This window comes from Megascapheus bottae, chromosome 10 (assembly GCF_031878675.1).
Source record: "Megascapheus bottae isolate mThoBot1 chromosome 10, mThoBot2.hap1, whole genome shotgun sequence".
Classification (NCBI taxonomy): domain Eukaryota; kingdom Metazoa; phylum Chordata; class Mammalia; order Rodentia; family Geomyidae; genus Megascapheus; species Megascapheus bottae.
In genome coordinates, this window is record NC_143518.1 from 19,988,610 (window position 1) to 20,015,549 (window position 26,940).

The window sequence follows — 26,940 nt, forward strand, 5'->3', positions numbered from 1 at the left end:
AAAGTATATTATACACTTCAGTCTGAGATAGGTGAGAGCTAGTCAATTTTTAAGATGCATCAAGATGTCTTTCTTGTACCAATGTCAAATAGTTGACTTCCTTTTAATGGCCCTATTTTCTTCTCTTCAGCAACCATGTTTTCCTTGGCCATAAGTGTGTAGGAGCTTCTTTTCTGGTCAAACAGTATGTTTTCTCGAGCCTTTTCATTCTGTTCCTTGCCCACAGTTCTCACTATAAACTCAACCCTCCTTAGAGCCTTTCTCAGCCTTCCCCCTGAGTTTATATATTTTTAAACTGTTTTGAAAAGAAATATCAGCACTCAAAAGCAATTAGTCAAAAGTCAGAAAGAAATTTGACTTCAGATAACTACAACAGTAACTAGAACCTTCCACCCCCCTCAAATACTAAGTCTCCAGTCTCCAGAACCTGTCATTAGGCCATGGGCCTAACATCCACACTGAACCCAAATCCCACACAATCTCTTCCTAATCATTCCTTCTACTTCTTGGTTCCAGACATGTTTGCTAAGTCTCTATATACTAAGTTCTAGTAAGACTGAGACAAATCAGACAACGGTTTCTTGCTTAAGGAACTTACAATTAAGTGAAACACCAATATTTACTCACACATGTATTGGAGACCTATTTTATTACGTGCTATTTCAGTTTTTTTTTAAGTATAGAATATAGGATTAAGTATAGTGTATAGAATACTTTGCTGGTATAGGAAAGGAGGTGCCATTTTCCCTCTCTTTTTCTCTACTTTTTCTTCCCCTTTATCTCCACCTGCCTCCATCTTGTGTAGGCTGGCACTTTGTTCTCCCCCCAATAAACTCTCTTCTGCCTGAAAAAAAAAAAGAAAGAAAGGAAGCAGGGAAAGTGGAGCCTGCAGCTAAAGGGCAGTACCAGTAATGAGGGAAGGAAGAAAGGAGGGAGGGGAGGGAGGAAAAAAAGTAAGGAGGGAAGGTGCAAGGGGGAGAAAAAGGAGTGTAGAAGGCAGTGGGAGGTACTGTGATTTCTTTCCAGGTGCTAGGACCATTGCGTCTTCCATGCACTGCTCCCCACACCTGTGCCTAAGGTGCCTTGGCTCACTATTTAGGTTTCCAGGTAGGGTAGGGCTGATAGGAATCAGTGGGAGACAGAACATTCCACATTCCACCCTGTTTTTCTGCTCTGAGGCTAAGGCTCTTGGCAAGGGTCGAGTCTGGACTGTATCCTCTCATGTATCTTCCATTGATTGAAAAGAGATGCTTGGAACACATCGGACGATTACTCATTTACTCTCCGATAATTAGTGGTGTCATCTTAGGCTTGTGTGATCACTGAGCCTCAGTTTTCCCCAGCTGTGTAATGGGGACAGAGTAGCTAAGACAGTGGGCTACTATGAGAATGAAATAATTTATTCTTGTGGAATCTATACTCTATGCTCATTTAGGGGGAGCTGGCAACTATACAAGGGGCCTGAGAAAGTATCTTCTGATCATCCAAGCATTTAACCAAGCTCAAACATTTTAAAAAGTCACTATCAGAAGTAGATGTTTATGAATTCATTTGAATAAGCACCTCAAAATTGTGCAGATAGGAATCCCTGGAAAAAATAGAATATCTTTTAAAGTGTTTCTTCTAAACAGAATGTATCAGTGAGTAAGTGAAAAACTTTTTTTTCCCTCATTTTTTCTGAACATTACCAAACAACTCAGCACATTCCAGAATTAGGCTCTGGAGATGACTTATTAAAAGGCAAGTCTATGGGCAAAAGCCACTTTTATCATTAGAGTTAGAAATTAACTCTTAGTAACCAATTTCTTTTGGAGAAAAATAGTTAATTTAAAAGACACCTTTCTGACTATACTCCAGTGAGTAGGAAGGAGTGTGTGTGTGTGTGTGTGTGTGTGTGTGTGTGTGTGTGTACTGGGTTTTGAACTCAGGAACTGAGTGCTATCCCTGAGCTTTATCATCCAAGGTTGGCACTCTACCACATGGACCACAGTTCCAGTTCTTGCTTTCTAGTAGTTAATTGAAGATAAAAGTTCCATGGACTTTCTGCCCTGGCTGGATTTGAACTGTGATCCTCAGATCTCAGCCTCCTCAAGTAGCTAGAAATCTAGGTGTAGGCCACTGTCACCCAGATGTGAATAAGAATTTAAAATCCTGATGCTATAAATCCTAATAAATGACTAATAAAAACTATGACCAGTTAATACTTATTGTGAACCTACTATGTGCCAGGCACTGTCACAAGTCTCTTCTATGAAATTTTTCATTCTTTCATCACAAATAATGCATAGTGTATATTTATTAGTTCTGTACAAGGAACTAAGACACACAGGTGTTGAGAAACTGACCCAGCCATAAGCTAGCATGTAAGAGGCTACTACCAGAAGGCAAGAAGCTCTCCATTGTTAGACTTATAGGGTGTTGAATCAAACTTTACTTTTCTCATGGAAAAATGAGAACCTCTCAATTTTTTCATTGAATAACTCATTTCTTAGTATTATCAGATTTATTCTATCCATAGGATGTTAAAATAACATTGTTTTATTTTCATATGACTATTCCTATGCATATATAATTACAAGGGTGATCCAGTGGCTCACACCTATAATCCTAGCTACTCAGGAGGCTGAGAACTAAGGATTACAGTTCAAAGCTGACCCCAGCAGAAAAGTCCCTGTATAATTCTAATCTGCACTGAACCACTAAAAAAACTGGAAATGGGGCTGTGGCTCAAGTGGTAGAGCTCTAGTCTTGAGTACAAAGAGGCTCAAGGACAGCATTCAGGCCTGGAGTTCAAGCCCCACGCCCAACCAAAAAAAAAATCAGAAAAAGAGATTGATTTTTGATTTTACATTTAAAGGGAAATTAAAACATCAGCTTTCCAGGCACATTGGTTTAATTGAAAAGTTATATACCTAAAGGAAGCTGGGTGTGGTGGGTCCCACCTGCAATCCTATCTATGAGGACAGATGAACAGGCTCATAGTTCAAAGCCAATCCTAGCAAAAAGTTCAAGAAATGCCTGTCTCAACTAATCTGGGTGTAGCTGTCCATACCTATAATCCCAGCTATTCAGGAAGTGGCCAGGTGGCTTAGTGTAAAAATGTGAGACCCCACTCAAAAAAGGGGCTAAAGGAAAAAGGACCAAGGCTATGGCTCAAGTCGTAGAGTGTGCCTAGCAAGTGCACAATATTACAAAAAAAAATTAAAAAGGTCTGCCTAGCAGAAAGTGGTGATGTGTTGAATGGGATCACCAAGCATTTGAGGGGATGGTGAGTCAGGTCAGGGGTCTGTTACCCAAGGCCTCTGAGTACCACACAGGGCTGAGAGTCTCAAGGACAGGAAACAGAAATCTATGGAGCCAGGAAGGAAATAGTCAGAGGAGAGGGCTGTATGGAAGAGCGCCTTTTAGGAACATCGACCACCCCATAAACAATGATAGAGTCTCACACTTCCTTTGCTCTTGACTCCTGTCAGTCCCCATTCAAAATGGCAGTAATTCCACTGCTATTTTTTATTCCGAGAGGCAGCATTGAGGGTGTCTTATGTCTTACAAGTGACATGCGGGTAATCACCCAGCGTTTCTTCTGTTTCCTCTTGAGCTGTTATTAACTCTGTGGTAGTATAGTCTGTGGCTTGCAGAGAACACAGCTTTACATGTTCACAAATGGCTTCAAATGCAGGTCTTAAACTGCCAGTCTTTGACTTAAAACATTGCCTTAAAAATCCTACATTAGAAATAAATGGTATCTTGATTTGTCTTTGGTTAGACATGAGATCAGGTTGGAGCAGGACACAGGTCAGAATTCGTTGTCATGACTCCATATTGTCTCCACATTTATCTTACGGGGACATCAGAACATAACAATGGCTTCCTTGGGGATAGCGGGGTATAGAGAGCTAAGGGCAAATCTCTAAGCCAAACACAGAACAGGTAAGGGTCTTGAGGAGTCTGTACTGGGTACAGACTGCTGTCAGGCCAAGGCCCTTCCACAGGGGCAGTCACCCTGAAGTGCCCTGGACATGTTGATTAGGTTTGGCTTGGTTTCAAGGACAGCAGTCACTCCAGGATCCCTGTGGTCCTGCTGTTTTCCACTTCCTATCTTCTATACCTATACTTCTTAGCACAAGGGGCATGCTTCTAGAAGGTCTCAGCAGACTCTGCATGATCCCACACCCTGCAGAGCAGGATTAATGACATGGACGAGGACTTCTTTCCATCCACCAGCCTGAGGCAGTGGAACTCTTTCCCAGGACTGCCCCACTTCTGCCCGAGAGCCTCCGGTGAGATTTGACCACTCATCCCTGAGTGTCTTCATTTGCCAAAGAAGGCTCAAGTTGGAGCACTTCAAACTAATGAGTTTTACTATGGTTATTTTTCTTTATTAACACAGGTTTTAAGTTCTTTCCTGTGGGCAAGATTGTGCCAAGAAAGAATGGAAGTGATAATGAATGGAGATCGGATCTGGCTGGTGCCATCTTGTCACATGGTGGATGGTAAGGTCTGGCATCTTGTCTACACGGAGGGGGAAAGACCCTGTCTCCGAGGTGATTGGCCTGCCTGAATTCTTGGAGGCAGGGGCAGGGACTTGGATAATAGGTTACTAAACCTGACAGTCCAGCTTCCTGTGACTCTGCCTCCTGACCCTCAGATTACTAGGCCTGGATTAGCTCAGGCACCATGATGCCACGTCACTTGTCTCTGTGTTTGTGTCCTGTCTCCTGGCTCTTCTCCAGTCACCGTGGTGACTCCACTGGAGCTGAGTTGGTTTGTTGGTCTTGTTTTTGTTCCTTCTTTCCTCTCTGAGCTTCATGGCTCAGTTTCCTAACAGTGTTAAATATATTTGCTGGCTGCCGGTCTTTGAAACAAGAGTCCACCATGCAGTTGCTGGCCTTTTACTCCCGATTCAGCCTCTCAAAATGTGGCTTCTCCATTTTCTTGCTGGACCACAATATGAGTCCTAGGATTAGAGGTGAAGAGAGAAAGAGAGACCCTGGTGGGGGTACAGCAGCTCCGCTAGGACTTTGGAGGCCAGCCTCACATTCTCCACTCCAAAGCAGCTTTGCTACAGATTCTGGAAGTTTTGATAGAGACACAGTGACTCCAGCTCCTCCAAGGATAAACATACCTATTTAATGATTAACTTTCAATATTATTATTGACATAATATATTTAAATATTTTTTCTCCTATTGCCCCATAGCAGATTCCTTATGTGCTGCTGCCAAGAATAAGAAAGGAAAGAATAAAGCTGAAGAAGAGCTGAGTGCTAGTGGCTCACGCTTGTAATCCTAGCTACTCAAGAGGCTGAGCTCTGAGGATCTCAGTTTGAAGTAAGCCCAGGCAGGGAAGTCTGTAAGATTCTAATCTCCAATTTAACCACAGAAGAGCCAGAAGTGAAGGTGTGGTGACTCAAGTGGTAGAGAGCGGCCTTGAATGAAAAATAGCTGAAGAAGGTTGCAGATGGAGTACAGATTGATTGTATTTAAATGTTTTCCATGCATGTCTTACCTTTATCATTGATATTATTTTTCTATTTTTAATTGCATTTTAAAAGAAACACAAAGAGACACAGCATAGCCTCAAAAACCATGCTGTTTTACTGCTCAGAGGAACCAGAAATTTATAGAGCCTGACTTGGAAAAGACAGCTCAGCTGGAGGGGCAGGGGTGGGGGGAGTGGGGGCAGAGCTCGTAACACTAGCAAAGCAAAAGCAACACATTGTGAGAGATCTGGACCTGAACTGGGCTGTACAAATTCCCCATCTGGCTTTCCTCCTGCACTCCAGAACAGCAGAGCACTTGCTAGTCTCCCTGTACTAAACCACACCCAGGGCACACTCCTTGCAAGCAGGCCCTGCGCACTCCCCTGTGCTCACACTGGTCAGGCCACATGCTCAGAAGGCAAGGGAGGCAAAAGGAAGACGGCTCTGCTGGCTGGCCTTGGCCTCTGAAGAAAACAAGCTGAGACAAGGCAGAAAACATACTGTTCCCTGCAATCTGATCACCTCTGTGCAAAACCTAGGAAGCCAAGGCCCAGAGGCAAGCTGATTAGACCAGGCAGGAAAGAGGAGCTGGTGACTGTTCCCAGGCAGATGAGAAACACATTGTGGGAAGGTGGGGGGAGGCACTCCAGGGTGGGTGAGGCAGCTCGGCTGGAGGCTGGGTGTGGGGCAAAAGGATTGTGCATAATACTCTGTTTGTGAGGCTCCAGCTCCTAGGGTGGCCCCTGGCAGCCGCTGGAGGCCTCACAGTGAGAAATCTGGAACAACAAAAAAATGCTGGGACAAAAGGGTCTCTGGCCAGAGGGTCTGTTGGCTTTACAGGGCCCAGAACTTCACTTCTAAGGGGGGAGCCACCGGAGTGGGGAGTCAGGGGCTGAGGAGTGAAAGGGGTGGAGAGCTGGGGAAGGAACCTCATGCTGGCTGGGCATTTGCTGGTGTGTTAGGCACTGACTGAGCTAGACTCTTCTCACATATGTCTTCCAGTTTGGTGGGGTGGGATGGAGGGGTCACAGCATGGAATTTTTCACTGGTTGGAAAGGGGGAAGCAAAGTGTGTGTGTGTGTGTGTGTGTGTGTATGTGTGTGTGTGTGTGTGTGTGTGTGTGATATTTACCCAATATCCCACCAGAGCCATTGGTTGAAAAGTTAACTAGAGGTCAGCTGGGAAACAGTAGAGCATGCACGTTCAGCGGTGTGAGGATCAAAGTACTCTTCCTGTTCTTATGTCTTCGACACCACCCTTGGGCCCTCAGCTCTTCCAATGCCCCCCTCGCTGCTGTGCTCCTCTCATACCTGCAGAGCCAACAAGGTTCTACTCCTGCTGTGGCTTCTACTCTACCGCCACCTGATGGTCACACTAAGCTACCACTGAAAGCTTCCACTTCCGATTTTAACTCCATCAAAGGCCAGCTGTCCAGCTGTGCTGGGGGGCATCTGTGCCCATCTGATCCCCACAATGTTGCCACTTGTCACAGTTCCCTACACCTTCCTGAGTTCTTTGCTGCTTCATCTCTGCAAGTCACCTCCACTGTTAATTTCTGGGAACCTCCCAAATCAGGGACTTCAGCTTCTCACCATATTTCCATTCTTTTTTTTTTTTCTTTTCAGTTTTGTAAGATAGCTTTTCCTTTCTTCCCCTAAAAGATTCAAAACATGCTTTTGAGCTTTGTTTAATCCCAAGCAGTTCAGTGTTGACTTTAGTTAGAATTCACGAATTCTCCAATATTCAGTATTTACATCCAAAGGCCAAGTCTGAGCTCAGCAGTTCAGGCCAGTCACAGGGAAAGTTCTTGCCCACTTGAGATTCCTCCCCACCCTCAACACATTTTGACCAGGACACTCAGACTTGATGTCTGTTTCCTATCACTGCAACCTGACCAAGAATGGTGACAAAGTCAACCTTTGGGCCAGTGGATGTGGATGGTGACCTTGAGTGACCTTGAGGTTGACCATGATGGAGCTTGCTCCGTGGCAGCAGTGGACACACTGCATAAGGGAAATATTCATTTTAAGAAGGAGAGCCAAGGTAATGTCACTAGATGGAGGTGAGGTTTAGGGAAGCTTCCCTTTAACTATAAGGACTCTTACACTTAGGGCCCTTGACTTTGACCACAGAATAAGAATTTCTGGATAAGTCATGAGGGTAGGAAAACTTGGCAGAGCTTTACTGAGTAAATAAACAAGCAGGCAACAAAACAGACAAAAAAGCAGATAGAGAGAAGGGCATGGACATACTCTAATGAGTATGGGTGCTCCCATAGGGAGATAGAGACACAGAGAAACACACACACACACACACACACACACACACACACACACACACACACAGAGGAGGGGGGAGCCCACTCCTTGGACTGTTGGAATGGTTTCAGGGTAAAGGCAGGGGGTCTGGTTTACTCTAACCACCCTGGTGTTATTCTCTGTGTTTCCAGGTAAGAATGCATTCTGCCATAAAAACAGATGCTTATCCTTGAGAAAAGGAGGTGCCCTGGTATCTCCATTTTGGGGCATCCTGTCAAACTCTTGTTAATCCTTGGGTGAGGAATGCATCCCTTGGGAAGGAATATATCCTGTTGGGATAGGGCCTGAGCACTATCCTTGGACTTTTTTTCTCAAGGCTAGAACTCTACCACTTGAGCCACAGCACCACTTCCAGCTGTTTTCTATGTATGTGGTACTGAGGAATCGAACTCGGGTCTTCATGCATGCTAGGCAAGCACTTTAACCACTAGGCCAAACTCCCGGCCCCCTAATCTTAATCTTAAGGAAAGTACATGAAAGAATATCTCCCATATTGCTGTAAGCTGACCATTCCTCACTTTCCCTAGTCTATCCAGCTTCAGTTAGGAATCAGAGAGGAAGAATGAGGCCAAGAACAAAGAGAAGAACAAGAAGATAGGAAGGGGAGAAGACTAAGGCCCTGTGTTAGGAAAGGACACAGCAGCTGGTTAGTTAAAACCTTTTTTAAATCACTTTCTACGTCTCTACTGTAGAATTGATGGATGCAGATGTAGCATTAAATGTAGGTCGTGGCTGTGACTCCTTCCCTTCCTCCTTTCCCCTCTCCTTTCTTCATTTTTCTCTTTCCTTAAATTCATCATCCTTTAGCCTCAGCCTCCCAAGGGCTGATTCTTTCCATGTCCCCAATCTCTACCCACGCCACAGGTCATCTGTGATAATGATTGCATGAAAGGCAGCTGTGCCTTCCATGTACAGAAGGTGACTTTCCTTTGTATAGGTCAGTTCAGTCAGAATGTCCCTTTGAATGAGAAAACACACCACGTGACTGGGACCCTCTTCAACAGAACCCAAGAATCCATTTTCTGGATGAGCTTGCCAGTTAAACTCAAAACATAGCTAGGAGTGAAAGGTGACTAAACCAGAGAGGAGGACAATCAGGAAGACGTGAAGGAGCTGGATTTGGGCTCTGGGAAAGACATTTGGATATCGGGGCAGTTCAGTTTACAAAGTTGTCCTTGGCCAGCTCCCAGCTGTTGGTGAAAGGCCAGTTCGCCTGACAAAATCAGGGAAAACTCTCATCTATTTGGCCCTCATTTCAGTATAGAAAGCTACAATTAGGTAATTCTAATAAACAGCTCAGCAAAGTCAACTTGTCTTGGGCAACATGGACAACCTTGAAGAAGAAGAAGTCACAATCTCCTTGATAAATTTCCAAACATTGTCAGTCTTTCAAACACTATATGGAAAATGAGCTGTACAACTTGTGTGGGGGGATCCAAAAAGAGATGTTCTCATTACCTGACTTATGTAATTGTAACGCTGCTGTACATCCCCTTTACTGTAACAATGAAAATTTTTAAAATTAAACAAAAATCTTTCATACTGAACCTTTTGTTTGTGAGGCAACACTACAAGTAGCCACACACAAATTCCTTCAGGCAGGTAAACATCTAAGTTTACACCAGGCCGCACAGTGATCACACCCAGTCTTAGGTTATAAGTCTTTTTCTCGTTAACAACAGGTACCATCTGCACCTTAGAAGAATTTTTCCAGACCCTATCTCCTCCTGATATCTCTTCAAATTCATCTTCCCTATAAGCTGTTTGCCCTGATCTATTTCCTGAAATGTCCCTTCCCAGCTCCTTCGCATTGATGATGACTCTCTCAAATGATCTTTCTGAATATAACTCCCCTTTTCACCAGGAGTTCCTGTCTTACCTCCATGGACTCCATCTTGTGAGATTCCTGGAGCTCTAGGACTCCTGTATGTTCCCAGGGATCCTGCTTACCCAGACATGAGGTTGGACTCCATGGCCTGAGCATGAGCATTGGTGTTCCTATTTATTGTGACACAAGATATGAAAGCCACGAGGTGCAAGAACAAAGTTTGAGTGAGGCAAAGAAGGAAATGTGTCCTGGGTAATGGCAGCCAATACAATTGAGCTTTCTAGCTTCTCTGGTACCAGCAGACCCTGGAAGCATTCAACTGGATTAAAGGATAGAAGCAGAGAGAAGCAATGATTCTCAGCTTCAGCTGGATTTTAGAATCACTATGAACACTTGTAAAGGAAAACATCAATACCTAGACCCCACCACACACCAATTAGGCCAGAATCTCTGGTGGCATTCTTAATATCATTTGTAAATCTTCCCAGGTTCTACTGTGGCAGGGAGTTAAGCCAAGTGAGATGATGAGGGGAATCAGATCCTTTTTTTGTGTCTTCAGAATTTCTTGCCTCTGTCTTTCTTAGTTCTAGCTAGCAAGAGCCTCCTAAAACCAGGTTTGTAAGTTGAGAGATCCACAGCTTTGTTATCACAGATGAGTTTGAAGCTTAGTCCCTTCACTTACCCCTGGAGGATTAAAATGAGATGGAGTATTTAAGTACATGCTATGTGTACATGTATATATGTGTATGCAGATATAGAACATAACTGTTTCTTTCCTTATCACCACCCAAATCCCCCTTATAGACCTTTTCAAGGGGCCTGGCATAGACCTAGAAGCAATGGGATGTGAATCAGAGTTGTGGCCCACAGAGCTGGGAGTGGGAGCTGGGCAGGAAGTCCTGGGAAAAAGCCAACAATAGCTGCTGAGGGCTGGTGCTTTCCCAGAGGTCTTTTCACTACCCAACCTGCCTGGGAGTCAGGTAATCCCTACATTGCCTACATTTCTCCTTCTTCTAGGCCCACCTGTTGTTTGGGTGAATATATTCGGGCTTTTGTCCCGAGTTCGCTGTGCTGGATTCTAGTCATTACTCCCTCTAGGGAGAGCTATTATGAGCATCCACTCTAGTACTTCTCCTAACTCCTGCCATTATTTCGAGACCAGCACTGGGCCCTCAGTCCTGGCTATTTTTCTGGCTGATGGTCAGCACAGATTCTAGTACTCACTTCTGCCCACCAGAACCCCACAGGCTATAGACTTTGACAGGTTCCTCTACCTGTCTGCTGTTCCAGCACTGCCACGAATGGCTATGCTGTCTTCAACTCTGCTCCTTGAATACCTCGCCTCATATCTGGGTGGCTCATTCCATACTCTCACTCTGATGAAAAGAAGTAAGTCAGCCAGATGATGCTGGCTCATGTTTCTAATCCTAGCTACTCAGGAGGCTAAAATCTGAAGATTGTGGTTCAGAGCCAGCCCAGACGGGAAAGTGGGTGAGACTCTTAATATCCAACTAACCACCAGAAAACCAGAAGTGGCACTGTGGTTCAAAGTGTTAGATTGCTAACCTTGAAAAAAAGAACTCAGGGTCATTGCCCAGACCTTGAGTTCAAGCCCCATGACCAAACAATATAAATAAATAAATAAATAAAAACAAAAGCCTCTTCTTGACACCTTCAGCTTCCTGTCTTTCTCACAACCCTGAACTTGCCATCTCTCATTCCCAAATCATCTCTTATACTTGGATAGCCTCAGTCTCCATGACAAACTATGATGGTTGTGGAGCTGGAGGTAAGAACAGCAGGCTAGAACAGTCTGTCATCTTTAAAGGCTCTATAAAAAGGCTTTGTATTGAATAATGAGGGGTCTTTAATGTATTAACTCAACCTTCTGAGTTAATTCTAGCAATTCAGATGTGTGGACTATGTAGTACAGAGTCATAATCTTTCTGGAATCAATTCTGCAAAATTTTCCACCATGTTATTCTTTATAGATAATAAACTCATATTGTCAGCTTGCAGATAGATGGCTTGATCACCCTAGTTATGTTTCCACATCCACAAAATGACCAATATAATTCAGCCAGGGAAATCTACACACTCTTAAGTAGGTATGCCTAAACAGAACTTGTAGTGCTAGATCAGCACTGGGTGTCACGTAGGGAGGCTTACAGTGTTGAATCATAATCCAGAGATGAATTTAGATGACGTCTGTTGGGTATGACATCACTAAAACCACAATTGGGCTCTTCTCTTTTACCCATCAATCTTCAGTGACTTCCCAGGGCACTATTCTGAAAGAAGTAGAGAGGCCTCATCTGGACAACAGGAAAGAGAATCAATGATTGATTAGTGATGCCTGCCATGGGCATGACAATATCAGAGTGAAGAGTTTGGGATAGTGGAGAGATAAAAATTCATTAACCTTGAGAGAAAACCCTGTCATTCAAACCACCATGATCCAAATGGCTTTAAGGATTACTCCACAGAAAAGAAACAAAAATGTCCTGAATTGCACAGAATCTTCACTGATTTAGTGTAAAGCCATTTTCTGATACTCCAGAATTCCAGATGGCTCTCAGTGATCCCTACCTGAAGAAAGTTTGTAGCTCACATCACCAGGGCAGTGGGGGGGAGGGTGAGCTTTCCAGAACTGAGTAGTCCAGCTTCAGCTAAATGAAAGGCCTCAATACATTTCCACAGTCAGCTAAAGAATGAAAATGGAAAAAAATGGGGGGGGGTTGATTTCAAATGAAACAAGCAATTTACTGGTAAGTTTTCCAAGAGGCAGGCAGCAGTTGGAAACATGATTGCCTTAAGGTCTTAAGGTGGAGCTAATGTCAGGGTCACTGGGGTCAGGGAAACAGCTTTATTTATGGGATGGGCCACCAATTGCTGAAGACAGAATGCATCTCAAAATAGTCTGACAAGGTCAAGTCATATGCTCACATATACCCAGGTATGCTCTTTTTTTTTTAATTGCTGGGTATGAATGTTACCTGTATCTTTATTTTTATTAAACTATAAAAATAACATGCAAACCTAAACTGAGTAAATACAGTTATTAATTTTATTTCTCCTTTTCTTGTCTTTCTTTTCTTTTTTAATTGTTGGGATAATGTATAGAGGGGTTACACTTAACATTTGTCAGGTAGTAGGTGCATTACTTCTCACACATTGATACCCCCTCTCATGTTTTTGTCTCCATTTCCCTTCCCCTACCTCTCCCAATCATCTTCTCTTCCCACTTTTCTAGCCAGGTATGACAGCACCCTAGACACTCCAACAGACCATTTGCACCTCTATGTCAGAAGAAACCCTAGAGGTTCCCCCAATCTGATGTGCTCTGTTTCCAGATGGCGTAACTGAGGGCTTAGAGGAATTGAGAGGTGTGACCCGAACCAACGCACTGATTGAGTGCCAGGTCCAGGAAGGAGCAGTCCTAGCTCAGTTGTTTTTCCTAATCCGTAAATCGATTGTCTTGGAATTCTTTGCTTAAAGGCAGTGTGTCTCCTGAGTATGTTTTGTTATTATTGGTGGAGAAAGGGGGTGCTCATGGTTCAAGACTACCCTGGGCAAAAAGTTCTAAGCTCTCATTTCAAGCAGTAAGCCAGGAATGATAACACATGCCTGCAGTCCTCGTGATATCAGAGGCATAGGTAGGAGGATTTCACTGTCTGAGGCTGACCTGCCCTAAACCAGGAAGCCCTACCTAAAAAAAATACAATTAAAGCAAAAAAAAAAAAAGGACTTGGGAGTACGGTTCAAGTAGAAAAATCCCTTTCTTATAAGTACAAGGGCCTGAATTCAATCTTATTAACAGCAAATAATATAAATAGCAATAGTAATAATACCAGTGATGTTGTATAGCCCCTCTAGTGGTAACTCACCAGCTTTTGTCAGTTCAGAGACTGACTGAGGCCATTAAACATGCCTTTTATTTTCCTTTTTGTAAAACAAGATTCCCAGTACAGTCTTTCTCCTGAAAGCTGCCTCTGGGGTAAAATTCAGCTCAATGGCTACAGGGTACGTTGTTTTTATCATATTCAAAATCAAGGTGTAGCCCCTACAGTGTTTAGTCTGTCCTATACAGAGATTAACGAGCTCTAAGATTCAGTAGGCAAAGGAACTAGAATAATACACTCTCTAGAGTTGTCAGAGGGAAGGTCAGCGAGAACTGGAGGTAACTGGAAGGTTTCAGGAGAGAAGGCAGTGATGTGGGAATGAGTAGAAAGGAGATGGCAGCACATCACCAGAAGTGAGTACGGAAGGTAGGATGAAACTGTCTTTGGAAACCCACAGAGAAACAAGGCATGGAATTCATCTGCACAGGCTATGGGGGCCAGAGAGATTTGGGTAAAGAATGGACACAAAGTTGTAAAGGATGATAGGTTTGTTCTGCCCTGTTGGACCAGTCCCAGAGGACACAGAAGAATAGTTGGCATTACATCACAATGGTAAGTTGCAACCGTGAAGCAGCAAAGGTCTGAAGGAGATGTCCCACCATAGATGTTTTAAGGAGGTACACCCCTGGAAATAGTGAACATATACTATTTGCTCACATTGCAGGTAGTATTTCATTTTGTTTGCCAAGTGATGAAACAAAAGATTTCTGTAATTATGGGATATTGTGTTTTGTAATTGCTTGTGTATGGCTATATGTATTACTCATTTCTCATAGTTTAGTTGACTTTCCAAATGTTTAATTTAGATGATGTTTAATATTTTGGATATATTTTGTAGGCTGTTTTATTTTTCTCCAATACTGTGGATTGAACCCAGGGCTTTCCAAAACTTCCATGAACTTCACAGAACTTATTATTTGTGTTTTTAAACTGGCTGTGTCTTATTAAATCAGTGTTTCTCTGTATGGGCCAGTTTCAATTTTATGTGGGCTGCATAATAAATTTCTTAATTTGAGGTGGAAGAGAAGTATTCTTCTTGCTGCCATTGAATAAATATCCTGAATCTTACTTATAACCCAAGAAACACTTGTGGAAAGATAGCCTTCTCCCTCTGGTCTTTGTAATTTTAATTTTATGTTTAACATAGATGATTCTCCTGCCTCAGTCTCCCTGCTAGCTGGGATTCCAGGTGTGATGGTCACCACACCCAGTGGAATTCTTGTTTACATTTTTTCAAAATGACATTTTAAATACTTTTGAAACATTTGGTTGCTCTTTGTGGTATATTAGTCAGACTCCCACAGGTTTCAAGAAAGGGACACACCCAGGTTGTGTAAGGTGATGAAGGTTTGTTGCTGGAATTCACAAAGAAATAAGGCAATAGACCAAATCTTATTAAGTAATAACAGCAGCACTCAAGGCCCTTTATATTGGTCCTGGACTTTCAGAGTGGATGCACAGTGCGCCTAGCTGAGGCCCAAGATCAATGGAAGATTGTGACATAACACATGACACCGGTCACTAAACATACTCCTATGACTTACCTTCCTTGTGGACATCCTTCATCCTCGAGAGGGGAGGTGAATGCACTGTCACTGACCCATCACTGGGTACAGTTTCTCCCTAAGGCATCCCAGAAGAGTGTGCTGGGCATGCTCATTATTCCACACTTAATTGCCTTGATTGGGGCCTAATTTCTGTGTAGTTTGTATTTCTCATTGTTGATGACATAAAATCATAACAGTTTAGGCAGAAAGTAAACCCTAGGATCTCTCCCTTAGCAAGTATCCATGGAAGACCTTCAGAGCTCCTTGTCTAGTTTAGTTGGGGTGGGCAACAGCAGATATGTGGGTGGAAGCAGGGGAGAAATTATGATCAAAAAGACATCCAGAAACTTTTGGACTTTTCAACTTACAAAGGCGAGCAGGCTGCAAACAGGCAAAGTTCACTACGTAATTTGAGCTTATTGTTAGCTTGCCCCCAAATTAAAATGGCTGTGATATCAAAACCAGTATTTTGGGGGCTGGGAGTTTGGCCTAGTGGTAGAGTGCTTGCCTAGCATGTGCAAAGACTCTAGTTTGATTCCTCAGTATCACATACATAGAAAAAAAAAAGCCAGAAGTGGTGCTGAGGCTCAAGTGGTAGAGCTCTAGCCTTGAGAAAGCTCAAGGACAGTGCATAGGCTCTGAGTTCAAGTCCCAGGACTGACAAAAAAACAAAACAAAACAATATTTTCTCTCTCCTTTGCTAATGAAAATATGTCATATTCAAATTTTATTATGCTATTTATGGGTACTAATAGGGTGGTAATCTAGGTGGCTTGCCAGTTTATTTATCTAAGTACTTATTTCTTGTACTGGTATGACTGGTATGAGCGTTTCTTGGCTTTTTGGCTCTAGGCTAGAGCTCTACCACTTGAGCCACATCTCCACTTTTAGGTTTTGGCTTGTTAATTGCAGATAAGAGTCTCATGGCTTTGGACTTTGATCCTCAGATCTCATCCTCCTGAGTAGCTAGGATTACACGTATGAGCCATGAGTGCCTGGCTTATGTGGTATATTTAGATACCAGCCAGTGCATTTTCTACCTGTAGTATAGGATTTGTCTGAACTAACTTACCTGACATTATAAACTCACCAACAAATGTTTAGCTGTCAGCTCTAAGATGACATTTCCAAACTGCCTCTCATATAACTAGATGTGATTCTTTTGGGAATTATTCCTGTCATATTTTGGGTTGAGTGGATTTTAGTGAAAAGATGCTGACATTTACTAATGACAATCCCATGGATACAGGAGGAAGGACAAATACCAGGCAGTACATGTCAACCTTCCATCAAATTTATGCTTATCTTGTTAACAGTAACACACTTCTCCCTAACCCCACTCTAGCTCACTAAGTCAGAACTTGGAGAGTTCAAGAATGCATCATCGATTGCTTTCTTAACCCCTTGCTTCAATATATGTCCACTGCCAAGGTCTTGTTGAAATCTTTCTCTATTCCACTACTGCTAAATGGGGCCTCTACCAGCTGTTTAGAAATGCAAGGCATTGGTCATTTAGAAGATGCATGATAGTCCAGGAAATAGTCTCATGAACTGGCAGCTCCCTGGGAATCTTGTCCTGTTGAACTTTGGTCCTTGCCTACTCTTCCTATTCTAGAAACTCCATTGTTAGAAGCATCTCAAAATGGACTCAGGACAACTATTTATATGAATCAAAGCCATTGGTGAGTGATATCTAAAACATTACAGGAAAACAAATGCTGCTTTAAAAAATCTGCACATTGCTCCTGATAAGGAATTTCTGTACAAACTAGAACACCAGCAGAAAAATGTTTGATGAGCCCAATCTGAAGCCAGGGACCAGCCATGTACAGAAAAGGGGATCATCCCCTTGTACAACTACTTAATGAAAAAAATTCAATAAAGAAATTGAGCCAGAGTGGATGGCTCATGCTTACAATCTCAACTAGTTAGGAGGCTAAGATCTGCAGATCATGGTTCAAAGATATCCCAGGCAGGGAAGTTCATGAGACTCATACCCCCAATTAACTAACAAAAAACCAGAAGTGGAGCTGAGGCTCAAGTGGTAGAATGCTACACTGTAGTGAAAAACCTGTGAGATAGCACCCAGACCCTGAGTTCAAGTCCCAGGACACACACACACACACACACACACACACACACACACACACACACACCCCTACCCAGAGCCAGGCCTCCTGCATATCTCCTGACTTGAAAGTCCTCATTCACTCAGCTACCCAGCTAAACCACTCAGCTAAATCATCCATAAAAGTTCCAGATCCTTCGGCTCTCACCCGGATTTTCCATTCTGCTCAGTCAGGCAAGCCTTGCTCTCATTCCCAGTTGCCTCACCTTGGCAGGGCCTGAGGAGTGAGGAAGCAAGCTCAGAGTGTGCTTCAGGCTGCCACTGGGTGCCCTTCCAGAGCTACATGGGGTATCAGTTTGGCAGGTCACCCTCTGCTGGCACTGGGCTCAAGGGCATTGAGATGCAAGAGAGGAAGGATGGACAGTTGACCGAGAACTGAGTATTTTCAGTGCATGTTTAACTCTCCTCTCCATTCAGGGCTCCTCATTAGGCCACAGATACCCCATGGCCCTGTTCTTCTTCCTTGTGAGGTTGGCAAAGCCCAAGGCCCCATTAGCTGCAGTGGGCACCGAGAGAACTCAGTGAGAGGAAGAAGTCTGAAAGGACTGGAGTTTCTGGTCCAATTTTTAAAGAAAGGAAGAGAATGAAAGGCCGGTGAGACTCAGCATCACTCTCCCCTTGGCTCATTCACATGGAAATCCGAAGTGGGATGATTATGGACCAGGAGGTGATGGCCCCTGGAGAAGGGGTCAGGGTGACTCCAGCCCCTCAGCGCCAGCCCCAGGAGCCCGCCAGCAGGATCAAATGAAAAGACTTGAATGTCATGTCTTTGGACATTTGGCAGGAATAACTATAAATGTTCCAATTACTGAGCTAATAAGCACTCAAGACCCAGAACAGCTCTTCACAGAGCACGTAGTCCCCAGACTGGATGCTGGGAAAATTCCCCATCAACTGCAAAGGGCCCTTTGATTGTTGTATTCAGGATACAGAGCAGAAGAGGGACACTGGCAGTGGCTGGTAAGGACTCTTCCAGGGGCTGGGGAGAAGGAGTTCAGGCCTGGTAGGCATCAAATTCAGCTCCAGGAAAATGAAAGGAGCTGGTAGTGAAACAGGATGATTCTTTTGCAACCTGGTCTCTTGATGACTGTCAGAGAGAAAGCACAGCTGCACTTTTGTCCCTGTCCCCCAGCACTTGCTTGTTTACTGGACCTGTGTGTAGGCTGATCTGAGTGCTGAGTGCAAAGTTGCACACTGCTCACTGGGAAACCCAACCTGGCTTGGTACACACTCTGCACTTGACAGACTCTCCGTTTATTCTCATGGCCATCCAGGAAAGCAGGGAAGTTCTCATCGTACAAATGAAAAAGTGATAGCATGCCCAAGGCCAGCTTAGCTAGAACTCCAGGATTTGTGACCAACTACCAACTACCAAGTGCTTTCCCTCTCCTCCTCCCAAGAATTTGCCCCCTAGGAGGGCGTGAGGGCACACTCCTGTCATCCTGGGTATAACTCAGGAGGCAGAGGTAGGAGGACTAAGATCCAAGAGAGGCCTCAGATAGAAGTCCATACCCTTACCTGAAAAATAAAGCAAAAAACGACTGGAGGCCTGGCTCAAGTAGTAGACAGCCAAGTTGAACCTTCTCTTCTTTTCCCCCTTTCTTCTCTCCCTCCTTTTCTACTTTCTTTGTCCTGTTTTTCCTCCTTCCTTCCCTGTTCCCCACACCCCTGCACCCCCTTCTCTCTCTCACACACAGACACATCACATAGAGGATCTTCCTATGTAGACAGTGCTAAACTCAAACTTTTGCTCCTCTGCCTTAGCCTCCCAAGTGCTGGGATACCAGCCTTGATGCCACCATGTCTACTAGAAGGTCTCATCTCCAGGGACAGCCTGACATTACTATCATGGAAGCAGAGACTCTGTAGTCTCCCACTTACGAAGCTGACTCCCCATTCATGGTTTCCCATCAGGCTTTTTGCATCACTCCTGGTTGCTGGCTCACCATCCACAGCTTGTTCTTTCTTCTTCTGAGGTTACTGACCCTGCAGCCTTCCCCTCCAAGCCGTTTGAAGATGTGTGGTGATGAAAGCCAGAAAATTTTACACCTTTGTGTCTGTTAGAAGGAAGAAAAATAGAGACATCCAGTTAAATATATGTAGCCTTATTAACTACAGGATACATATATGGGACTTTTTTGCAGGCACCTGTGCCCTCATACTTAGTTAAATCTCTTTATTTAATGTTTCCCCTAAATGTCTTATTCATATCCATCAAATAGGACCCATGTTGTAGAGCTGTATCAGATTCTCCAAGTTTTGCTTAGGAAATAGAGAATTTAGGAGACAGAGATTTCCAAGGGTAAGGTAATTTTTCTCTCAAATACATATGGAAGGAACCACTTGTGCTAGCATTAGTCTTAATTTCCCCATGCAGACCATTCAGGTATTTATTGCTAAGGAGGAGCAGGAACAATGGGTGGAGATTACAAGAAACAAAAGCCCTCTAGGACTGCTGTGAGAAGACACCAAATCACAGAGCACAAACTGATACCATAGCCTTTCTTTAATCTCACAAGGTGCCCTTCCCTTTTTGAATTTATTTTTCCCTTCAATGTTGACCTCCGTTAGAGAACAAAAACCATAGAGAAGTCAAGATTTATATGTGAGCCAGGGCAATGGTACCTTGTGCCTGTAATACTAACTACTCAGGAGACTGAGATCTGAGGATAGCAGTTCAAAACTAGCCCCAGCAGAAAAGTCCGTGAAACTCTCATCTCCAATTAACCACCCAAAAACTCTAAGTGGTTGTGTGGCTCAAAGGGATAGAAAGATGCCCTTAAGCAAAAAAGCTCAGGGAAACGTCCCAGTCCCTGAGTTCAAGCCCCACTACAGAGAAAAGAAAAGAAAAGTAAAATGAACAACAACAATAACAAACAATTGCATATGATTCATTCTGAGCTTTCTGTCCAAACCCACTCTCCCACCTCACTCCTCAGGGTTGGCTCCATTGTGGAATTAAGAAACAGAGGGAGGGCCCAGGAACCTGGCCTAGCATGTATGAAGCTCTGGGTTCGATTCCCTGGTACCACATACATAGAAAAAGCTGGAAGTGGTGCTGTGGCACAAGTAGTAGAGTGCTAGCCTTGAGAAAGCTCATGAACAGTACCAAGGCCCTGAGGTCAAGCCCCAGGACTGGCCAAAAAAAAAGAAAAGAAAAAAGAAACAGAGGGAAACCGGGCTGACTGACAGGATAGAGCAGGTTTGACCAGAGTCCTTGGGATTCCTGCAGATTGGCGCAGGTACAAGTCAACAAGGGCACTTTCCCTTGGTTGCTCAAGATGAGATCGATACTGTTGGCTTCTACACTGCTCCTCAGCTGTTCAAATTAGAACTGTAATGACTTTCTTAGATGACATACATCTAGACCAAGCTCCTCAAAGTTTATTTTATTTTGAGCATGCTCAGTAACGGCACTTGGCTATTTGCCTAAAAATCCTGGACAGCCACAATGTGTTTTTGATTCTTTAAAATGTCTCAGGTTTCCTCTCCTAAGCATCTGACTAAACAACAAAGCAAATCAAACAAAACAAAAAGATCATTTTTTTCAATTTTATTTTAATTTATTGCCAGTCCTGGGACTTGAACTAGGGGCCTGGGCACTGTCCTTGAGTTTTCTCAAGGCTAGGGCTCTACCACTTGAGCCATAGCACCACTTCTGGCCTTTACTGTGTATATGTTACTGGGGAATCAAATCCAGGGCTTCATGCATGCTAGGCAAGCACTCTACCACTTGGCCACACTCCTGGCCTCCGAAAAGATTAAGTTTATCATCCATCTAAAGAAATCTATGAAAAAATAGTTAACTTTGTGCTAGTTTCTTGGGGATGCTTTGGAACGATTGTGGTTGTTCTGCCACAGTTCTCTCTTCCACAAGGAAATAGTTAGGCCTCAGATGGTTAGATTTGGCCACTGTTGAGAGCTACTAAATGGGGTCCAATCCTTCGCCTCTTCTACCTGAACAGCAACCTGCCTCATCCACCTCCTTGAACCCAGCAAAGGGATGTCCAGGGAGATGACCTCCAGAATATGTTTTCCTATATTCCATCCTGCTGTGTGTCCTGAGATAACAGCAAGCCTGGTGTTCTATCCTCTTTACCAATTATTTGCTTATTACTCAGCTAAGCAAATATTGTTGAATGTCTCAAAAGCATTGCTAATCAAATTCCAGCCCAAATCCAAATCACCTGGCTAAAGGTTTTGAGTATTCATCCAGTTCTGGCATTGACAGGCTCTTGAGGAAGGTCAACAGCTTTGATGAGATCAGTATCACTTTTTGAATTGGGCACATGGATGTGAGCTATAAGAACACAGGCTATGCCTGGGCAGGCATTTTTGTCTGCCTTGTTTGGTAGTGTATCACCTAGACACACTTAGAATGGCAATCTAACAGTCCCAAAATGAGTACTAAGACATAGGAAGTACTGAAAAAGATTTTTAAATTAAAAAAATCACTACAATGTACTGACATTTTACTGTATACATTAAAGATATAGAGGACTATTATTTTTTAATGCTTGTTGTTATTTTGTGCCTGTGTTTAAGCCTTTAGGGCTTAAACTGAGGGCCATTTGCTCAAAGCTAGTGCTCTACCACTTGAACCACAGCTCCACTCCTAGATTTTTGGTGGTTAATTGGAAATAAAGAGTCTCATAAATGTCCTACCAGAATGGCTTCAAACCTCAGTTCTCAGATCTCAGCTCTCTGAGTAGCTAAGATTACAGATTTGACCCACCAGGACCCACACCACTGTTTTGATATATGTACAGAGGGAAATATTCTAGTCAAGCACATTAGCATACCCATCGTTCTCATGGCTACACATGTGTACATGTGTGACAAACACCTAATATCTACTGTTAGCAAAAAAAAAAAAGTATCTGGGCACCAATGGCTCATGCCTGCAATCCTAGTTACTTAGGAGGCTGAGATCTGAGGTTTGAAACCAGACTGGGCAGGGAACTTTGTGATACTTTTATTTCCAATGAACTAATCAGAAAGGCCAGTTCAAGTAGTAAAAGTGCCTGCCTTGAGCAAAAGAAGCACCAAGGTTGAGTTCAAGCCCCAGGAATGGCAAATATATATATATATATATATATATATATATATATATATATACACACACACACACACATATAGACACACACATATAGACATATATAATATTAGCTATAGTTCTCATATTGTACAATAGGTCAGTAGATTTATTTAGCCTACATCTCTGATATTTTATAAACTTTATAGCCTTGGGCCTAATCTCCTAATTTCCTTCCTCTAGGCCATTTTGGCTGTGGCAATCCTGTTTCCTTTTCTTTTTCCTTCTTTTTTTTCCTCTGTTCTTTCCTTGTATGTGGGCTTGTACTAGGGCTTAAAATCAAAGCCTTATTCTCTTGTGTGACTTTTTCCCTCATGTATTTTTGCTGGTTAGAGATAAGAGCCTTGAGGATTCATCCCACCTGGCTGGCTTTAAACCTCAGTTCTCTGTTCTCAGTTCTCTAGCCTTTTGAATAGCTAGGATGATAGGCATGTGCCACTGGTGACAGACACAACCTTTGTTTTATTCTCTATGTAGTTGACTTAATTTTAGATTACATATATAAAGGAGATCATGTGATTTTCTTCTGTGTCTGGTTTATTTCATTTAGCATATATTCTTCCAGATTTATTTTTGTCTCTGCAAATGACAGCCTCTTAGAAGGCCAAAAATATTCCTGTGTGTACATATGTGTATGTGTGTAGCAATTCAGCATTACTTTTTTTCAAATTAGTGTATATTAATTGAATGAAAGGTTTTCATTGTGATATCAAGACCCATATAATGTACCTGGATTGAATTTACTCCATCTATCGCTATTTCTTTCCACTTTTCCCTCTTTACTAACTAAGCAACTCAATGGGGTCCATTATTTTCTTCATATATACATATGAAGATGAAGTATTTGCATCATATTACTCCCTCCTTTCTCCTCTCCTTTCTCCCTTCCATTTTGCTAGTCCCCACCCAACCAGGTCCCCTGTTTAAGAGTCTTTTTGAGGGCCGGGAGTTTGGCCTAGTGGTTAAAGTGCTTGCCTAGCATGCATGAAGACCCAGGTTCGATTCCTCGGTACTACATATATAGAAAAAAGCCGGAAGTGGTGCTGAGGCTCAAGTGGTAGAGCTCTAGCCTTGAGAAAGTCCACGGACAGTGCTCAGGCCCTGAGCTCAAGCCCAGGACTGGCAAAAAAAAAAAAAAAAAAGACTCTTTTTGCCACAATTTCCTCACAATTTCCTCATCTGTTTCTCCATTGTGATGGACCTTTAGGCTATTTCTGTATTTTAGCTATTGTGAATAACAATACAAAAATATGGAAATGCTGATATCTTCACAAGGTATTGGTTTATTTTCCTTTGGGTATATGTATCTATACTCAAAGGTAGACTGATGAGTGATATGATTGTTGTTTTTTATTTTTATTTTTGGCAGTCCTAGGGGCTTGAACTCAGAGCCTAAGCACTATTCTTGCACATTCTCAAGGCTAGCATTTTATCACTTCAGCCACAGCACCACTTCAGGCTTTTTCTGTGTATATGGTACCAAGGAATCAAACCCAGGGCTTCGTGCATGCTTGGCAAGCATTCTTATCACTAGGCCATACTCTTGGCCAGACAGTTCAATTTTTTTTGTCACTTGTGGGACTTGAACTCAGGGCCTGGGTACTCTCCTTGAGGCTCTTTGTGCTCAAGGTTAGTGCTCTATTACTTTTGCCACAGCGCCACTTCTGGTTTTTAAGTGATTAATTGAGATAAGAGGCTCACAGACTTTTGTGTCAGGCTGGCTTTGAACCACAATCCTCAGATCTTAGCCACCTGAGTAACTAGGGTTACAGTCGTGAGCCACCAGCACCCAGAATCAGTTCTATTTTTAAGATCTTGAGCCACCTCCATATAATTTTCCCATGGCACCCACTTCACACACACAAGAGTTCCCTTTTGTACACGTCCTTACCAACACTTGGTATTGCTTATCTTTTTAATAAAAGCCACCTTATCAGGTATGAGGTAATATTCTGCTGTGATTTTATTTGCATTCCCTTGATGATTAGTGATAGTGCTTGGTCATTTGAATTTCTTCTATTAAAGGTCTTTGCTTATTTTCATATCAAGTTGTTCTTATGCACATTGGATATCATTACTTTATTAGAAATAAGAGTTTACAAATAGAGTTCCTATTCTACAGGAAAGCATGCATTTTTTATGTTGTTGACTGTCTCCTTTGCTGGGCAGAAGCTTTTATATCTGAGGTACCAGCCAAGGAATGAGCATTTGAGGTGATAGCCGTAGAAATCATTCCATGGACAATTTTGAGCTTTTCTACAATGTTTGTTCCTAGACGTGTAGGACTATTTTTCTTGCAAGGATCATTTGGAGACTTATAACATCATTTGTGGGTCATACAAAATTGTCAATATAGGCAACAGGCTTTAGACAGCTAATAAGAATTGGTGAGAAGCCTAAGTGTTTATGTGTCAAGTACCACATGGTTTTGAGGACCTGATGTAATCTATGAGCCAGATGTCTCCCACCCCGATAGACTTTATGTATAGGTCCTTTTTTCCCCTACTTTCTTTCTCTTCCCACTTTGTCATTATTTTGCGCATGGAATAGGAGTGTAATATCATTCATTTTGATTCAGAAATCCAGTTTCCCATAAACCACTCTGTGATTAGACTACTGCATCTCCTTTATGAAAATTGGCTATACATGTAAAACCATGGAATAGTGTTAGACTCATAGTATTGAGCCACAGATGGCTAAATACTGACATAACCATTAGGTTGGGATGGAAGAAAGATGTGTTCCTCATAAGGGAACAGATCCTCCTGAAACATGACAGAAAAGTCCTGAAATCTAAATCAAAGGAAGTGAAAAGAAAACACATAAACTAAGCTTTCTAAGTTGGCTGGGTTCTAATATTATCTCCCACAGAAGTGTGTGGAGGTGATCTTCTGTGGAACTTGGCTGCTTTCTAAAGCTTTATAGAGTTTCTATCCAGTGATCAGGTTGCATTGTTTTGATGTGAGGAAATTGTTTTCAAACACAGAGAACTCGAGGAAACACACAGATTGTGGTTAGTAATTACAATAAGGAAAGAACATGATGTCAACAGAGTGCTAGACTCTGCAAAGCAAGCATCTGCGAGCACTCTAGTCCTTTCTGCCATTTTAAGGTAGAACAGATTGTACCTCCACCAGCACTCTAGCCCTCTGAAGGGGTGTGTTGAGGTCTGGAGGGATTGAACCCACAGATGGTGGGTCCAGCTAGTGTTTCACTTACAATTGTGGAAGAATTATTCTCTCTCTAGATGTACAAAGTTCTGATTATATGTTTGGTTGAGAAAATACAGAAATGAAAAGTATGGTCCCTTCCTCAGGTGACCTGCAGCATGCTGATATAGACTCATAAAAGATTCTTATCTGCTTATGTCTAATGGGAGACTTAAAGAGGTGAGCAGATCTTTATGATATTAAATTATTATAGTTAGGTTGGAGCAAGGTATCTGTCCTAAAAATTCTTGCAAGAACCAGACACAGGACAATAGGAAGTAGTGGCAACTACAGCAAGTCATGAATATATGCCATTTTAAGGCCGAGAAAATCAATTAGTCATTTTAGGAAAATTGGATTTTTTTTAAAAGAGCTGGGAATTTGTATTTTTTTTTTTTGTCAAGAGACAGGTCATATCTAAATTCCTTGGGTCAGCATATCCAGAATCCCAGAATAAGCAACATACAACTAGGTATGGGTCATGGGAAGTAGAATTCATTGGTTAGCTACTCAATGCCTGAGAAAATACCTTTCAGGATGGACATTGGACCCAGTGACCTCTGTAATCAAAGAGGGACATCAGAGCCTTGAGAGATAAGAGGGCAAATAGTATCAGAACTATCAGAACCCCACTTCCCAGCAGCCCGTGGGGGCTCCTGTGCATGTTGTAGGTTAATCCCCAGTCTTCTTAGGTTTGGATCTGGTTCCAGGATGGCTCCTTCCCCAGCCTGCCACGACCTGTGTGGCAGCTGCTAATTCCCTGGCCACAGGGATCTGTTTGGGGTTGTTTGTTCTGCAGAGGGAAACAGAAAACTGCAGTGTGTTGGAATCTTGCCTCACCCCTCCCTGCACCCCTGTCTCCTTCCCCCCAGCCCCCACCACATGAAAGCTGCTGAGCAAACAGAGAAATCAAAGATGATTATACACTGCTGGAAACCCGCGTGCTTCCGCCTGGCTGCCTCTCCCTGCCAAACTGTTATGTAAGCCACAGCCCCACTCGGGCCTGGAACCAGACCCAGATGCCATCGAAAACCCTTCCATGACCTGCTTGTCACCTGCAGCTTTCCTGAACTCTGCCTCACCTGCAGCACACCTGGCCTGGGGGAAGAGCCAGGCACACTTCGTAGCTGACAGCTGCCTTTCCATTTGGCTTAGATCCTCTCTCTCTCTCTCTCTCTCTCTCTCTCTCTCTCATCTCTCTCTCTCTCTCTCTCTCTCTCTCTCTCTCTCTCCTCCCTCCTCCCTCCCTCCCTCCCTCTCTCTCCCTCTCTCTCTCCTCTCTCTCTCTCTCTCTCTCTCTCTCTCTCTCTCTCTCTCTCTCTCTCTCTCTCTCTCTCTCTCCCTCCCTCCTCCCTCCCTCCCTCTCCCTCCCTCTCCTCTCCCTCTCCCTCTCCCTCTCTCCCTCTCCCTCTCCCTCTCCTCTCCCTCTCCA